Source organism: Marmota flaviventris, chromosome 5 (genome assembly GCF_047511675.1).
Source record: "Marmota flaviventris isolate mMarFla1 chromosome 5, mMarFla1.hap1, whole genome shotgun sequence".
Lineage (NCBI taxonomy): Eukaryota > Metazoa > Chordata > Mammalia > Rodentia > Sciuridae > Marmota > Marmota flaviventris.
The window spans coordinates 19,317,379-19,336,160 of NC_092502.1; the positions used below are offsets into that span (position 1 = coordinate 19,317,379).

The 18,782-nt window shown below is 33.6% G+C and overlaps 1 non-coding gene across 1 annotated transcript; it reads right to left on the bottom strand.

The window, feature by feature from the left end:
- Positions 1-16,839: 16,839 nt before the first annotated feature.
- On the bottom strand, positions 16,840-16,912 carry Trnaa-agc (transfer RNA alanine (anticodon AGC)). The gene has a single exon. It is a non-coding gene; the product is annotated as a tRNA-Ala (tRNA).
- Between the last annotated feature and the right edge of the window lie 1,870 nt (positions 16,913-18,782).

Sequence of the window (18,782 nt, forward strand, 5' to 3'; positions counted from 1 at the left end):
GTAAAATGTACTGCCATAAACATATATTTTAAGATATTTAATTAGACATGACTTTAAATTCTTCAAATCAATAATTCACAGATGGCAAAGGATTTCAAATTTACTATGTTCCCACTATGCACACACACACAAGTGTGTGTGTGTGTGTGTGTGTGTATAAACTCAGAGGACTTAATAGCAAATCATTCATTTGAAATTATGATATCACTTTGTCATTTGCAGTACATACTTCCATCTCCACCAAACTAGGAAATAAAATAAATTAGATATGAATTAAATACTGCCAAACTATTTAAATTTATTTGTCTTAAATATAACTGGAATGTTCCACTAGGAAACATAAGATATTTGCTGAAAGAAACATATACACATTTTTCAGTAATCTGAAAACTGAGACTTTTCTGAAGGTGAAAAGACAAAAAGCTAGCTCTAAACTTTCTCATCAGTCCATAGCTCATGCAGTCCTAAGCCTTTCTCAGTAGTGTAAACAGTATTTAACTGCAACTGAGCCCAATAAAGAAATTATGTGAGAATGGGTGTGAAGAGTCAGGATATAAAGTATTTGCATAAATTTACATCACATACACATCCAGAAAAATTTCTCTCCCCAGCCAAATTTAGTTTAGCAGACAAGAGCATTTGGATTCAAATTCTAATTTCTGACTTCAGCGTTTACTTAGGAGACCCCTTTATTATCTACTCTTCTAAATGCTTTCTCTTTTTAAAAAAATAATTTTACTTATTTTTTAAAAATTATTTATTTATTTTTTCTAATTAGGCATATATGGCAGCAGGAAGCATTTTGATTTGCTTCTATTTTTGCACAGATATCAGAGCCTAATGCCTTGATTTTGGGGAAAGTATTTGCTTAATGATAATTTTTCTCTACTAAACTAATAAATTCCATGAGGACAATGCCATTGCCAACTTCCCCTGCTTAGAGCAGGTGTTCAATAAATATTTTTGATCAAATGAATACATGAGCATCTCATCAACCTTCTAGAAAAAAACCAAAAGCAGATCATCCAAGGGTCCTAATTGAAGTCTGTTTATTCCAACACAATGCTCCTTCCTTGACAGTCAGGTTCATTCTCTGGCAGGAAATAGAGGGTTTAAAGTCATCCGAACTGAGAAAGGGGATTAAAGCTACTGACTCACTGTGAATGGTTCTGGTTCAGAATAGATTTTTAAATTATTTACACTACGTCTAGGTTTGGCAAATTAATATGAGATTAACATTTGAATGGTCCTAATAAGAAATGTTTCTAACTGTTGTAAGATTTGGATTTAATAAAGAGGAACATTTTGTTGAATTTTTAATAAACAATTCCTATTACGTACCCCTTATAACTTTAGATCAAACTTATATGAGCATATATAAGAATAAGACATTCTTATCTTGTATTTCATATATATATATATATATATATATATATATATATATATATATATATATATATGTATTCAAATGTGCCATCTCTTTCAGAATGTGTTATTGTCAAAATAGTGTAGAAGGCAGAACCAGGAGCTCTGTGTATACTTGGAGTCAATTCTGTCTAACTCTCATTTATGTTGCATGATAATGATGTTTGATCTAATGAAATGTAAATTTTCTAAAGAAAAGCTTAAAAGCTTTAAAATTCTGTAAAAATATCTGTACAGGCTGTATTCATGCCTGTGTATACACATTTACCTTGTAGTACACCAAACAATGATACCTACACACTCAAGAGTGTAAATACATGTGAATTTCTAGATAGCAAATCTTGTACTGTTAGACTTATTCCATCTGGCTATATACTTTCATATCCCTCCAAGTAGTTTTGATTACAAAATTTATTTATGATTTATGAAATTAGAGAAATATCTCTGTATGAATTTGTCATTTTTAATTTCACTTGGGACAAAACTTAGAATTCTTCATTCCCTACCCAAACATTTAACTCCATCTATGGAGACCTTTATGCGTGTCACTTCCTTTAAAACTAATCGAAGAAAACTACAAGTAAATAGCAGAAAGACTAATAGAGGGACAGGAATGGGGGAGGGGAAAGGGAAGGAAAAGGGGAAATACTGGGGACAGAATTAGAGTAAATTAGAACTTGCTTTTATAATTATGTCAAAATAAATCCTAATGTAATATGTAACTTAAAAAGAAGCAATAAAAAATTAAGCAAAGACAATGAACTATGATTGAATGGTGTGTTCAGTTAATTAATACACACATTTAAGTCCCTCATTTCATGTTTTAATATTTTCCTTCAAAGCTAATTTTATTGATGTTTGGGGAGTGGCCAGTTTCCTAAAATCATTTTTTTTAACCAGCAAATGTCTGTTTTAATTAAAAAATGCAAACACTTTAGTGTCTTTGTTTGCTGTTAAGCATTCTGCCATTTTTCAAACTGTGCCTGAACTCAGCCACAAATACATGCTTTATCCTATATGAGCCTCTCTCAGGTGGATACCACTTCACCAAAACCTCACTGCTTCTGAACTCACAACAGGACACTCACTCCACAATTAATCATGCCTGCCTCGTGACATTTCTGATAACGTGTGTTTAACATTGCATGGTTATATAATTTGTCAGTGTATCCATGCCCCCCTGGTCTCAATTAAATTGCAGGTTCCTGGAGGCAGATTCTCTCACTTTCCTGCAGAATGTGTTGTAAACAAGGAAAATGTGTGCTGATTGATTACCTAATTGATTGACCACATTCATTTAGATATGAAAAATGTCAAGCAGCACAGATAATGGAAATTTAGAAGCATTTTCCACTGGCCAGGTGTTCTTGAGTGTTTTAGTATCTAACAAAGTGAGAGTTCTTAACAAGGTGGCCACAGAAGTCTTTGCCTTTTTCTACAAAGTCAAGAACAAGGATAAGGTATAAAATGAACATGGAAGAATAATATTCATCTCTTTGACTTCCTATGGTTCTACTACAAATCCTTTAATACAAGGAGATGCCATTTTTTAAAATGGTATTTATTAAACCTTTTAGTGTCACTTCAATCATGGGACCAAAGGGACAATGCATTTGAGATAAACTGGTATAAACACATTAAACAGGTTTCTTTGCTGTGGGAGTTCCCAGAGCCTTTAATATACTGTGTCCACTGCAATTTCTAAACGGATAGGATAGAGATGATGGTATATCATTTTTCTCCTTAATCTGTGTATGCAAAGTTCTTTGTTTGTTTTAATATCTTACAAGGTATGTATTGCATGATGCTCACCTTTGGGAATCCTGAGGTAAAATTCCAGGGGTATCTTACATAATTAACAGTGTTTAGGAATTGATTATTAATTGCAATAGATTGTGTCTTACTTGGTGGGCAAAGTCCAATATTAACTTGAGGTTAAAAACTAGGAGTGGAACCACCATCTGACCCAGCAATCCCACTTTCTTGAGTCAGCAGTATAGAGCAGAACTCTAAATCTTTCTTAGCTATATGACCATTTTCTCACTTGGTAATAATGAGGTTTATTTACCATGAGATGATGGGTACCTTGTCTAAAATCCATCTCATTTACCAGTAGGTTTTTAGGAACTTTATTGCTTTCCCCCCCACATAGTATGCTGAATGTTTTCAGATTGTGTATGGGTATCTATGTTTGTTGGACAGTAGTTTTAGAGGAAAAAAATCTCTATCAAAATTTTGCCCTATATTTATTACCTGTGTGACCTAATTTCTCCCTTTCCATTCTCTTTCTAAATCACCATTTTACCTTTTCACAGGGTTGCATTAAAAAAGGTACACATGAAAGTTAATAGTAAATTGCACATACATTTCACATGTATGGTATCATTTTAATGTCATCTTATAATTAGCTTCTTCCATTTCTTTGTATTGTGTTTAGAACAAGAAAGTTAGGAGTGGCACTGGAGGTGGTAAAAGCACAAGGGAAATGTCCACATACATACTTCTCTGTGTCCTTAAAAATTTGGAGTTTTCTCAGAAAACTAGGAATGGAACCACCATCTGACCCAGCAATCCCACTACTTGGTATATATCCAAAGGATTTAAAATCAGCATACTACAGTGACACTGCCACATCAATGTTTATAGCAGCTCAGTTCACAATAGCTAAGCTATGGAACCAACCTCAGTGCCCTTCAACAGATGAATGGATAAAGAAAATGTGGTGTCTATACACAATGGAGTATTACTCAGCCATAAATAAGAATAAAATTATGACATTTGCTGATAAATGGATGCTAAGTGAAATAAGCCAATACTGATATGTGGAAACTAATCCAAAATAAAGGTGGGGAGGGGAAGAATAGAAGTTTAGTACATTGAATAATGGGGAATGAAGAGAAGGGAGGGGGAATAGGAAAAGGAAAGACAGTGGACTAAATCTAACATAACTCTTCTACATATATATATTTGAATACACCACAGTGAATTTTACCATTGTGTACATCCACAAGAACGAGGTCCTCATTAGAATAAGATATATTCCATGCTTGTAAAATTATATCAAAATAGGTCCTATGATCATGTACGACTATTTTTGTTATAAAAATATTTTTCCAAAAGTATATGAAGAAACACTCTTATTTCAAAAGTAATGTTGAGATAACAGCTTATTTCAAAGGACATGGGACTAAAGCTATAATGTAAACAAATATGAACATGCAAGGGCAAGACTAGGTATTGATCTAGAATTAAAGGCCATTTGGTTGTTCACAGCTGAAGACTAAGGAGGGTGAGCTAGGGGCCTCTCTAAACAGAAGCACAATGGTCTGCCAAGTCTCAGTTCTCATGCTTGTACATCTTTCACAAGGGAAGGCAGTGTCCTCTCTATTTAAAAAAAATGAAGAAAAACATTTATCATGCCTTTTGTTTGTGTTATGAGAGCATCATTTATAAAGGAAACTCTTTTCTGTTTCTCACAGGCAGATGCTAATCAATTCTGTCCTTCTTTATCTTTGGATAAAAATCAACAAAACAACCATTAGCAAATTATTTTATTAGACTCTGGGGAAAGCACTGAACAACATTTCCAGGAGACATCTTTGCAAAAGTAGCCCAGATCATGGAATGAATATCAGTGAAAATCTATTTTTCTACCGAAGATTTTTTAAGTGATTCATTTATTTAGTTGGAAACATAGTTTTCATATCTAATATTAAAAATCAACTTTTCTTCATGTTGGCCTTAATCCTTTGAGAGAACTATGGAAATACAGTCTGACACATTGCTTATGTCAAAAAATTGGTTTACATTTTGTTAATGCTAATAAGAAAAAAATCATCTCATTGTTACTCAAAGTGTTAAGAATGTATGCATATAATAATTATAATAAGTTATCAAAATATATGATGAATCTTTTATTTTAATATCTATTTTGTTAAGATGTTAATCATTAATATTGATGGAATTCGCTGTGATATTTCTATATGTGCTCAGGCTATGCATTGATCATATCCATTGACCCTTTCCACCCTCACATACCATCCCCATCACAATTCTCAGTCCCCAGTGATAGTTATTCTACTTTCAAATCTACTTTTATTTTCTCTTTAGTTTCCACATATGAGAGAGAATATGCTATATCTGTTTTTGTTTGTCTTATTGCATTTAATGTCTTATCATTACACACATTTTGAGATACATAAGGATTTCAACTTTATGGGTGAATAATATTCCATTGTGCATCTGTACCATGTTTTCTTTCATTGTTCTGGTGGGCACCTAGATTGATTCCCTATCTTTGCAACTGAATAGTGCTGCAATAACCATCAGCAGGCATATATTTCTCTCATTTGCTGTCTTTATTTCCTTTGGATATATACCCAGGAGTCCTAGAGCTGGATGATATAATACTTCTCTTTATTAACTTTTTGAGGAGTCTCCATATTATTTTCCATAGTAATTATACAATGAGTATTTCCAACAATAGAATGTAGGAGTTGCATTTTGTCTACATGCATAATAGCATTCATTACTTTTTGTTTTTGTTTTGACAATAGCCATTCTAAATGGTATGGAGTGGTATCTCTGTGTAGTTTTGATTTGCATTTCTATGATGACTAGTGAAATTGAGCGTTTAAAAACATACTTATTGCCCATTTGGGTTTCTTCTTTTGAGAGATGACTTCAGATTATTTTCCCATTTTCAATTAGATTATTTGTTTTTGTTTTGAATTTTGGGTTCTTCACACATTCTAGATATTAAGCCTCTGTCAAATGAATAGTTGGGACATACATTTCCCCATTCTGTAGGTGTCTCTTCATTCCTTTGTTTGCTTCTTTCACTGTGCACAAGTTTTTTAACTTGGTGTAATCCCATTGGTTTATTTTTGCTTTGTTTTCGGGGCCTTTGTAGTTCTATCCAGAAATTCATTTGCTGTACCATATTTTGAAGTGTTTCCTTGGATCTTACATTGTTTCCATGTTTCTCCTGGTCATTTCCAGGCTTCTTCCATGACCACTCCTATCAATACCCTGCTACACACCTGTTTCTTAGAAATCTTGACTCTATTTGTACACATGCTACCATTGAAATTAAATTACAAAGAAGAGAATTTGTTTAGCCATTTACCTTCCTATCTGTCCCAATGCCTAGCACAGGACATTTTTTCAGTGGGTGTATTAATCCTCACAGTTAACAAGCAGACAGAAAATGAGCAGACTTTTTTTCTGGTTTATGAAATCAATCAGCGTATTGGTAGAATCTGATAAATGTTGAGTTTAAAAACATAAAAGAAGGGGCTTGCTTTGGGGCTCAGCAGTAGAGCACTCGCCTAGCATGTGCAAGGCACTGGGTTTGATCCTCAGCACCACATTAAAAAATAAATAAATAAAATAAAGGTATAAAAAAAACAAATCAATCTTAAAAAAACATAAAAGAAGACAAAAGATGTGTACTCAAAATATTTTCTTTTATATTTATGTGGAAAGACGGAAAGAGAAATAACAATTTCAGTGAAAGTTTTTTTCCTTGTCCTCTCTACACAATGAACTAATATTGAGGGTACAGGGGTCACTAAAAATAATTAAATTATATACTATTTTAAAAGATTTATTTGTTTACCTACAAAAGTAACTATTAATTTTAGAGATGTATAAAATATTCCATTTTCCAAAAATTTATATCACACACATTTAATATAGCAGTACATATCAGTGAACATTAAAACAAAATAATACCTTTATATTAAAAAATAAAAAGCAAAATAATTATTTCACAGATATGTTTGTATGTTAGCAGTTTAGCTCTCTCTCGCTCGTTCGCTCTCTCTCTCTCTCTCTCTCTCTCTCTCCAATTGTGATTCACCAGCCATTCTATGATTTGATATTGCAAGGAATGTTTTGACCACTCGCTCCCAAAACCAACAAACAAAAATGGATCTTTTTCCTTTAATAAAAAAAGAAGAAAAATAAATTATTTTAAGCTCACAGCATTTCCTTGGAAAAGAGGGCTTTTCTTAGGCTTCAATTCAGAACATACATATAAAAATCACAAACTTGATAACCAAACATATTACACATCAAGAAGACCTAAATAGAGGCCTAATAATTCTGTTAGGTAACCTGGCATTTTATGATTGTTTTACTTACACAAATAGAGTTTTTAAAAATCCATGCCATACATGACATTATAAAATTTTAGGTTCTTTGTATAAACTCTTGTACAATCTAAAGGCAGATTCTGATTTCAAAATCTGTTTGGCTTTGCATATCTAGGATGCTAACATGTTATCAGTGAAACCTTATCATTTCCTTTTCCTTTTCAATCAGAAGAACATTTGTTAGTGATGATGTTAGGGAGGTAGTTATAAGTCCAGTCATGTAGGACATTATAAACTGTGGCAAAGAAGTAACACTCTATGTTGGATAAATGGGGACCCATTGCAAGGAATTAGTAAGGCTTATGTGATCACATGTATTTTATGAAGACCATTCAAGCTGAAGAGTAAGGAATGGATTATGGAAGGGCAAGCCTGAGTCTGGGAGACCAACTTGGACAATTTTGAAGTAATTCCAGATGGCACACTCAGAAGAGGGGAAATGAAGAGCTTTTTAAAGAGGAGAATCAACAAATTCTGTTATGGAATTGTTTGTAACTAGGAACAGGGAATGAAAGCCGTCTGTCAAGTTTGACTCCTGTGCTTGGGCAACTGACGATGTGAAAAGAGGTGCCATTAACTGTGTCCTCTCTTTTCAAGGTTCACAATCCTAACTAACATGTCAGCCAATATTCACAACCAGTTTATTCATATATTTTATCCACTTTTCTTTATGGGACATTGAGTCTAGTTCCAGTTACATCATCACAGCCAGAAATGCCACACCTGATTGTAAACAACACCTAGACTCTCAATTGTTTGATTCAGGAAGATGGTATTATTTTCTAATTATCATTTTTTCAGTGACAAATATGAACCTGGAAGATTCATCAAAGCCAATTCATTTTCCCATCTATAATAAGAAGTAGCCATGTACCTGCAAATGCCATAAGTTTATTCTCTTTTAATGCTGAGTAATATCCCATTGTGTATATATACCACAGTTTCTTTATCCATTAATCTACTGAAGGGCATCTAGGTTGGGTCCACAGTTTAGCTGTTGTGAATTGAGCTACTATAAATATTGATGTGGCTGTATTACTATAGTATGCTGATTTTAAGTCCTTTGTGTATAGACGGAGGAGTGGGATATCTGGATCAAATGGTAGTTCCATTCCAAGTTTTCCAAGGAACTGTGATTGGGCAAAGGGGAGGGAGGGAGAGGAGAGGAAGGATCATGGGGGCAGGACAGATGGAATGAGATGGACATCCTTACCCTAGGTACATGTATGACTGCACATATGGTGCTATGCTACATTGTGTACAACCAGAGAAATGAAAAGTTGTGCTGAAATTGTGTACAATGAATCAAAATGCATTCTGCTATCATACATACTTAATTAGAATAAATAAATAAATAATTTTTTAAAAGAGAAGTAGCCCTGTGATTATCATCTGTCCAGCAGATCATGCATGGAAATGGCAATAAATACTTCCAGGCTTGTCCAGTAAAATAATGCCCCATAGGCATATACCCAATCTCTGAATCTGCTTTTTGGATAAATGGGGAACACTTGAAGGACTTGCAAAATGGGTTTCCAAGATAGAAGTTGACTGATAAAGAACACCCCTATTGGACACATACAATAAGTACTGTTAAGTCTCTGAAGTCTTGGGGTTTTAGCAGTTAGTCTACCTTGAGTGAATATGTAAATAATCATGTCAATGCAAAACATTGTTATTTTTGTGCTAATGCAGTTAAAATAGCTAGAAAGCATATTTAAATAGATCCACTAAGAATCTGCTAATGACACCTTTTATTGTCACTGTTATTCTTACTAATTTTATCATATGACTTATTATTTTCAGTAAGGTACAATATTCATTTTAAATAAACATGAATAGGTTAGATAATATTTTATAAATTAAATGCCAAAAATTATATTTTATTGATAGATTGCAAACATATATAATTTAATAATATTGTTATAATATTTGATAACTGCTTTTGAAAATGGGAGCTTTTGAAGTTGGCAGTGATGGATTCATCAAAATCACCCTATTTTTCGCCACACGTAACTATGGTAGAGACTATGGCCTTGATGAGTCCGTGTGGCTTCTCAGACTTCCTATGTGTATTCAGTATGATCAGAAACATTCACCTAGAAGTTGAGGATTCCATGTGGTGGAGGAAACTATTGGAAGTAAACATGAATCAATTCTGATGGCCTGTGAGCAGAGAGGAATAATTATTTCTTGTTACATCTCTAGGATTTCTCCTTGAGGTGTGTCTTCCGTTATTAACAATTAAGTAGACTTAAGAATGTCACTTGAATTCTCCATCTAAGGACTGTACTAGCATGATTAAGCTGTCATAAGAGTTAGTAATGATCTGAGGCTTCTTGTAATAACAGCTGTGTTTAAGTCAAACAGGGTGAAATGGGCGTTTAGCAAAGCAGCCATTACCTTTGTATTAGATAAAACAGGGCACAATGCCCCATCTTGCAGAAGGTGCTGGGCACCCTTGCTCACTGCTGCATGTCCAGATCATTTCTGATTTATGGTAGTTCTCCAATAATTGCACATCTTGAATACACAGTAAAAGCCCAGCTGGCAAAGTCACCTACTGTTTGTAATATGGTAAAAATCACGCAATTATGAGCCAAATTATCAAAGTAATTAGCTGTCAGTGATTTTCCAGTCTTGGCACCTTATTTATTTTAATGGTTTCAGCCATTTCAGTTTTAGTAAAAAGTTAAAAAATGTCACAAAATTATTTCTTTATGTCTTAGAAAAATCTGTTCATGTTAACAAGCTTAGATGAGAATTTTTTTCAAATTCTTCATACTTTAAGGAAAAAAAATAAACATTTTTCTATTGACTAAAGAGAAAGTTTTCTAACTTTGATGACCCCTGGTAAGTAGCTAGAAAAGGAGTGTGTCTCTTAAGAACCACGGAAATGGAATCTTGAGGAGAGCAAGTCAGGACCATGTTCATTTGAGATAATTATGTAAGATTTTATTTCATCAGATATTTAGACTGTATATGGAAAAATAATGATGCATTAAAGAACATTTGAATCTTTAAATTTTGTAGAAAATAAAATGTATCTCTTATATGTATTATATATATTTTAATGTATATATAATAATAAAATACATAAGAATATTATAGTAGATCCCAATTTTAATGGCTTAACAAAATTATCTGGTCAAAGTTGGTTGACAATTCTCCTGAGTTTCTCTCTTCCTTTTCCTAAAACTTTCTAGAATCTGAGCCAAATGATGGTCTCAAACATGGAAAGTCTTCTCTATCATAGAGCCATGACTTTTTCCTTAACCTCAAGGATCTTTCAGTTTGATTTGTCTTTATTCTTTAACAAAGATTTGGCACTTTCCTGCAGTGTGCAGGCACACTTACTTCTGGAAAGACAACTGCAAAGCAAAATAGGCAGAGGACTTTTTTCTCATGGGAATGCAAGTCAACACAAGAGATGAAGTTATTTACCGAGTTCACACAAATATGTAAGGTTGCAACTATGCTAAGTGCTATTGGGCAGGAGGTACAGCTCAGCGTTAGAGTAAATGCTTAGCATGCACAAGGCCTTGGGTTAGATACTCAGCAACACAAAAATAAATGAATAAATAAATACTTGCTCTGATGACTTGTTTGTGGTCGTGTGGAAATGTAAATTGGTGAATTTTCATGGATAGGAAAAGCAAGAAACACTTTCTCCAGAAGGGGATGATTTATTTAAAATTTACATAAAATAATTAACTAGGCAAAGATTAGAGAAAATATTTTCCAGGACAGGGAGCATACTCGTATGTGTTTATTTCACTGTGTTACAGATTTAGTTTTTTCACATGGATTTAAAGCTCTCATCACAAACATAAATTCTACTGCTCTCATTTTTAGAGCATTTAAATAAACTTGAATAAAGTAAGCAAAATAAATCCTAAACCTCAATCCTGCTAAAAACTACATCATTTTGAAAAGCCAATAATGTTTGTTTCAAAGATAAGCTGAATTTTCGGCAGAATTCTTTCTTTGGCAAGAATGCATTTTGTTTTTATATTCATTTGCTATCAATTCCTCTTTCTACTGACAAAATAAATTAAAAAATAACATACACATAAAAAATTTGCAAAATTTCCTTCTTGGACATTGATGTTCATGCATTAAGGATCAACAGAATTTTACAAGGCTCATTAAAGAAATTTGACTTGCAGTGTCTCATTTGCTCACAAGATTATTTTCAACAAGTTTCAGGTCATTATTACTCTGAGATGTACTAGAGGAAGAGAAATATTCAAATCAAATTTAAGTCACCTAACAATAAGCTGCAGATAGGTTTAAAACTAATCCCATATCCTCATTTTTAACTGCAGAGAAATCAAGAAGTTTTGCTACTAAAAATGATTTCCTATAACACAGGAAAATCCAGTATTGGTGGCCATCAATACTCCATTGTAAAATAGCAGATTGGTGAAATAATGACCTCAGGTACCACTTGAGGCAGCTGATTTGATGATTTTGATTAATAAAATAACATGTCTTCTCTTTGTGTGGCTCATATTGTTTAGTAAATAATCCAAGTACTTGGTGAACTTCTAATTGTCAAACTGCTCTGCACATTAAATATTCTTCTTGTCCTAAACAGTAAAACTTATGCTCGCATTTCATTTGAATACCCATAACAATTTTTTCAATGAATTTATAGATCCTCTATCTTGTAGAAAACTTTATTTTTCCCAAAACTTTAATTGGTGACTTTTAAGCCAGTGAATAAGACTTATTTGATGATTGCTGGCAATATCCTTCATAGCAGTTGATACCCATGGGTTACAAAGACAGAAGAGTTTCTTTTTCAAAATCAGCAAAGCAATCTTGTTGCCAAAATCACAGATGGCCCATACTTTTCTTACAGTCAAAACTTTGCTTGGCAAAGAAACTTTCTGTCATTTCAAAAATCTCAATTGCCTTTGCAGTTTCCAAAAGGAGTTCACAAAAACAGGGACGTGGTGAGGCTGTTAGCATGCATGTAATAAAGGAAAATGAAAAGTTTGTTGCACTAAGAAAAATCAGTCGTCCTCTGTTGAATGATGGAAGAAAATGGTGAAACTGCAACATCCTGTGTCAGTTTTACAATGACAGCAGACACATGATGGGTGTCATCAGTTACTGGAGGTTTGTTCAATTTCCTTCTCTGCTCTGAGTCACAAACAAGATTTATTTGACCCCTCAGTCTACTAAGAGCCCCCATGTCAGAACTCTCACCATGACAAAGCAATGCAGTGTCATGTAAATTAAGTCAAAAACTTTTTTTTTTCCTATTTGGGCAAAAACAAATATTAGAAAAATTTCCAGCAATTTCAGACTGAGACTTCATCTGTTCCAACATGACCCACACTATCTAATGTGTTTCCCAGGATAGGAAGAGATGAGATATTTCTTCATATTTTATTATTTCAGGCTTCCATTTTCAGGAAACTTTCTATGGAGTAATTCATATTTTATAGGTTCTTTTATTATAGAAAATAAAATAAAAACAAAGCATATGCAAATTGTCATACTTTGTTTTCTGCCAGTTTCTGTCTTAAGTAGGACCCAAAGCGAACAAAGTACAGTATCATAATCATAACAGCCAAGCAACTTTTATTCCCTGACTGTGTATTGTGGTGTGTGGTTTACATCATGTAAGTAATGGAAATTGTGCATTAGATAAGTTTGCCTCCATGCTGTCCTGCACAGTCAGGGCCGAGAGTGTGACTCAGTGGCTACTAGTCCCTTGCTTAGCATGTGTGAGGCTTGGGTTCCATCCCCAGCAAGGGAAAAAAAAAATAATGATGAAAATTTACACAATCAATATTTTCTCCCAGATACAATTATCAAAGTGACAGGAAGACAAAAGCAGGAAGAAATTGTCCTTGCATGAGTACTCCATAAAACCCATTTCTGTTGACACAATTGAGGTGATGCTCAGCTCTAACTCTCATTTTGTGATATTTCATCAATTTAGCTTTACAGAGAAATGGATTTCATCAGCTTGAAATTAAAATGAGTCCCTGAAGATAAATTAATATAATCAATAGTATTTCTGCATGTAGTAGTTGCTTCCCTGTGGGATTTATAACTGTCTCATCTGGACTGTGATATATATATCAGGACTATGATATATATATCCTTATATATTTAACCTTAATTGGATAAACATGTTTGTGGAGTGCTTTATTATCACACTGATTATTGTTGTTGTCACTGATGTGCTGAGCATTGTACTAATTGCTATGTCAATCTCTTTTTATATTTGTTTTCGGTGTCTACATATCTATTTACCGAGGAGACAGGGAAGGGTGGGGACAAAATATTATGTTCATTTAGAAGTAAGAAAACAAAGTATTCACCTCTCAAAAACTTTAGGACCTGTTACCTAAAGTGATTATTCACTTTTTGGCAAATGTGCACACTATGTCTTACTAACACATTTCTATTTTCTCATTGGCATCATAATCTCAGAAATTAAAAATCTTTGTTTCTAAGTAATCTTGTATTTCTTTTGGCTTCTAATATTTCAAACTCAATTTTCTCTATACATCAGACTTATATAAAGTACTTTATATAAAGTAATACTTTTCCAATAAACTTGAATATATAATCTATTAGTAAATTAAATTTTCTTGTCATGTTAATAACAGCTACTACCTATTGTTTCCAAGTTTAATCACTACGTGTGTGTTTGTATACACATATGTACATATATACCACATATACATTACGTTATGTTTATGTATATGTGTGTGTGTGTGTGCTCGTGTGTGTGTGTTTCATTTCATTTTCTCAAATATACTAAGAGGAAGATACTCTTATTTTTATTTTACATGTGAGAGATTGGAGATTTACAAGGATATATGATTTGACTGATATTACTGAGCTAGCCATTTTATGAAGGCAAATAAGCAGATATTTGAAGCCAGATAAGACTCATCCAAAATCAGAGTTCTTAAACATAAAACTTTGGTCCATAATAAATATCTGTGTCAATTTATATTTGTATTCCTACCATAAAAAGTATAGCCTAATTATCCAGTAATTACTACTATCCTAAAAATATTCATTTTCCATAGTCTCATTTTCCACAACAGTAAAATTAAAATTGATTGTCCAGACCCTAGGATATTTCTTGGGATTGCCAACATGTGAGTTGTTTCTTTGGGTTGTTTTCCTTTGCTTTAATTTCTAGAATAGCCAGTCATCTTCTTACTTAAAAAGTAGTTCTTTAGGATCCAATGTATTTTTTCCAAATCCAAAGGATTCAGTGATCAACATATTAAACGGGTGCCTGCCCTTATGAATTTACCACCTGAATATGAAGACAAATAAATTACAAATACATTATAATGTAGTGGTTTTTTTGCATGCTGTTTCAGGTTTCTAAGATATAAATGCTAGAAAAAAATTAACTAGCTTTGATTCTTATAAATTTACTGTGATTATCAGAAATTCATGACTTAGTTTTTATAATGAATGTCTTAAAAAGCTCATCCAGGTATCCTCTCAGTAGTGCCTGGTATGTTATCATAATTTATGCATCTTTGCCCTGCCTAAAGAGTTATTTTGCAAATGAACCTCTTCCAAAAATAAAATATAGTGTATAATTTAATAGATCATTAGTAATTAATTTTACTTGAGATAAAACTTAAAAAGAAAGAAAAATACATTACTGGTATAGGAAACTTAGGTTTAGTATATCATTTTCACATAAAAAAAGGAATTTCTTTTATACTAGCTATTTACACTTGTTATCTGGTCAGAGAGCAGGTGTCTATAAGACTGACCCTCTCCCCCAAATACTTAACTGTATTTTCTAGAATACTCTGAATGCAATTCACCTTTTGTGTTCTCAGGTCTTAGCATAAACCTTTAGCAAACAGATAAATTATATATATATATATATATATATATATATATATATATATATATATATATATATACATACACACACACACACACTACTATTTAAGGCACTAAGTTACTCTGTTAAATTTCTTCTCCAATCATAATTTATAAGCCCATGTGGTTTGCAAAGGAAAACAACTTATCATGGAGCTATGTCTTAGGCATTAAGAGGACTGCTCCAAGGACCTACAGATAGGTAATATAAAGATATTGGAACTAAAAGATAAACTTGCAGTTATAAATTCTGAACAACTACTGTACAGCATGCTGACTCAGATAATAATAATGTATTAGAAACTTAATATGTGCTAAGTAAGTAGAGTGTAAGTCTTCTTATCATAAAACAAGATAACTTGATTGTGGCTACTTATTTCAAAATTTATACATACATCAAAATATTATTTTGAAAATCTTGAATATATACACTTGCTATTTGTCAATTATACCTGAGTAAAAATGGAAAACAAAATATAACAAAGGTTTCCTGGCTTACAAAACAATAAGGGGTAAATTAGAAATTACTCTTTAAGGTTCATTTCCCCTTTTATTTTTAATTACAAAAAAACATATAATTTTAGGTGACTCATAACAATATGAAAGAGCGTTACAGTGGTTGTGTTGAAGCAGGTGTTGAACAATGAACCCAATACTAATCTATTGGCTTGCAGTCAAGTTCAGAATCAGCTCTCTGAACATAAAGCTCTTCTCTCTTTGAATCATGACTCTTGCAGAGTTCAAATAGATTTTCAAAATTGCTGACACACTTCATTAGAACAGCTATATATAAAGCATTAGGAAACAAAAGTCCTGAGATTCTAAAAGTATGTTTTATTTCTGTCATTTTGTGTTTTAGAAGAAAAATATTTTAATTTTAATATTTCAAAATGGGGAGCTAAGTAAAGGAGCAAAAAGTTCAATCACCCTCAAGGAGATATTTTCATCATAAAGAGCACATTCTCACTGCCATACACATTGACAGACCTCAGGCTTCTTTATCACTGCAAGCCTGGCCTTGGAATCCACGCCCAGATCTTTCAGTAGACCAGTAACTACACATCTGGGTTGGCAGAGAAGCTGGGACTTCTTTGACATGCTTGTTTAGATGAATCATAACCCTAAGGCATCCCACATGTTTTTGTCACTCATCACAGAGCAAACCTTAAGGTGATAACTTTTGGAGAAATGTAAAATCGATATTGGTCTTTCATCTCCCATGTTTTCTCCATCCAAATATAGAATCATTGAGTTCTAGAGTTTGAGGTGCTTTCAGCAATCTTCACATCTCCATGTCCTTCTTTTATTAGTGTGAGACTTTTTTTTTTCTAGTTGTAGATAGACACAATATCTTTATTTTATTTTTATGTGGTGCTGAGGATCAAACTCAGGGCCTCTCACATGCTAGGCGAGCACTCTACCACTGAGCTACAACCCCAGCCAAAGACATTTATTTTTATTTTTATTTTTTGTGCCAGGAATTGAATCCACAGGCACTTAACCACAGAGTCATATTTCTAGCCCTTTTTGTTTTGAGACAGGGTCTTGCTGACTTTCTCAGAGCCTTGCTAAATTGCTAATGCTATCCTAGAACTTGCCATCCTCCTGTCTCAGCCTCCTGAGCTGCTGGGATTGCAGACATGCACTACTGTGCTCAGCTAGAGTGTGACTCTTTCAAACAGCAAAAATGAGTTTTCTCATTTTCACATTTCACAAAGAATTTAAGTAATCTCTGTTTGCAGCTAGAGGCTTTGTATCAAGCGCTTACTTCTCTGGGATGAATGCATCCAGGTCCTTTGATGTTTTTAACTGGACATTCATTCTAGGGTTTTCACCATCTTGGATGCTCTAACCTGAGCTCATGTCAACTTCTCACTATTCTTTTAGTTACAGAGCCAACAATATCTTCTATATCATTCTCTTGAAAAATAGCTGGTGATCTCTAAATTACAGAAAAAAATGAAACAATTATCTAAACTCTCTTTCGGGGAATGCTTGCTTCAAGTACATTGCCAGAAGATTCCCACTTCACTAAGAGGAAAATCTCCTTTTTTCTTTTTACCATTTCCTATATTGTCCTCTATTTGTTTCCCTAAACTCATCTTGTTCTTCGTTATAATCCACCTCGTGATTCACTAATTCATATCTCTTCACTAGCAGAACACTCTGAGAAGCTCTATTCTCTTTTCTACCTCTTCCCCTTCTCTTTTTTTCTTCTCTTTCACCATCCTTGGACCCGGTACCTGGATGGATGTATTTTTGTAATGTGTGTCTTTGCTGTGCTATCAGATTTTGTGACCTTCCTTACCATGATGAATAAGAGAAGCATATTTGGTTTTTTTCCTCCTTTATTTCCCTAGAGAACTTTACATAATTTCCATAAATCCAGACTTTTTTTTTCTTTCTTCTATACTTTTTGCAATCACTTTTTTTGAAGGTAAGCCTTTTCCTTGGGATCTTCCTTGTGATCCTTGTGATCGAACCATGCTTTATTATCAGTGAAGCTAGCTAAAAGAGTCTGTCCCCTTTCCAAGTGCCTACAGAAGCTGAATATTAAAGAAGGGTACAGTGTGCAGGGAATTCCGAACACTTTCAAATCCATCCCCCTTTTCCTGCCTGCCCCCTTTATGTCCTATAATTACTCAGATCTATAGTGTATCTTATTGGGGATTTTTTTTTTACTAGTAAAATTGTTTTCTAAAAAGAATACTAAAGTCCTTTGGGATTAATGGAATCATAAGTAATTTTAATGAAATAGAACTGAAAAGATATATGTGAGTGCAGCAAACACAATATAGGTTTCTGTGTGTGTGTTGTCGTTGTTGTACATAAAACACAATTTTGGTAGTTTGTCACAGTGAAGAAGGTTTAAAGCCATTAGTTTAGCCAGTGGCTTTTGGGCACCACTACTAATTTTGTCTTTTTCGTTCTAAGATGTTATAGTTCTGATAGAGAATCAGGGTGCCTCTGTAATTTCAAGGCTGGACCAGTTGGGATCTAAAAGATAGGAATGCTGATTTGATAGGCACACTTCTATATCTCCACTGTTTCCTGAATTTTCTGAAATGTATGTACTTTAGGAAAATAAAGATTCCTCAATTCCCCCTTCTCCCTCTTACCTGTGGGGAAGCAGTTTCTAGAGATTCTTTTAAACATAGGTTAAAACGTTCTCCTCCAAGGCAACCCTGAGGCATCACATTGCTCACTGCTTTGACTCTATGAGAACAAAATGTCACCTGGGTTTCCAAGAACCTGCGGGCCATTATCTCCTGTAGTTCACACTAGGACACAGCAAAGGTCACTACTCCA